Source organism: Hyposmocoma kahamanoa, unplaced genomic scaffold (genome assembly GCF_003589595.1).
Source record: "Hyposmocoma kahamanoa isolate Upper Pololo Valley unplaced genomic scaffold, ASM358959v1 277, whole genome shotgun sequence".
NCBI classification, from domain to species: domain Eukaryota; kingdom Metazoa; phylum Arthropoda; class Insecta; order Lepidoptera; family Cosmopterigidae; genus Hyposmocoma; species Hyposmocoma kahamanoa.
In genome coordinates, this window is record NW_020653774.1 from 472,194 (window position 1) to 472,420 (window position 227).

A 227-nucleotide genomic window follows, 5' to 3' on the forward strand; every position below is an offset into this window, starting at 1 on the left:
GCCGGGACAGCGCTTGCTCGCGAACCTCCTGAGCATTTCGTCATTTATCATCTTCTAAACGGTGTTAGTGCACGTCCCGTGTGCCCGCCTACTCCGGGCGAAACGGCCGCGGCGAACGCGTCACGCGTTCGATCGGCCTGGGGGAAAGCGATCTAACTTTCGCCGTGTACCTATCTATAAAGATGAATAAAGTTCAACTTTCAATGGGTGAATGAACGAGAACACAA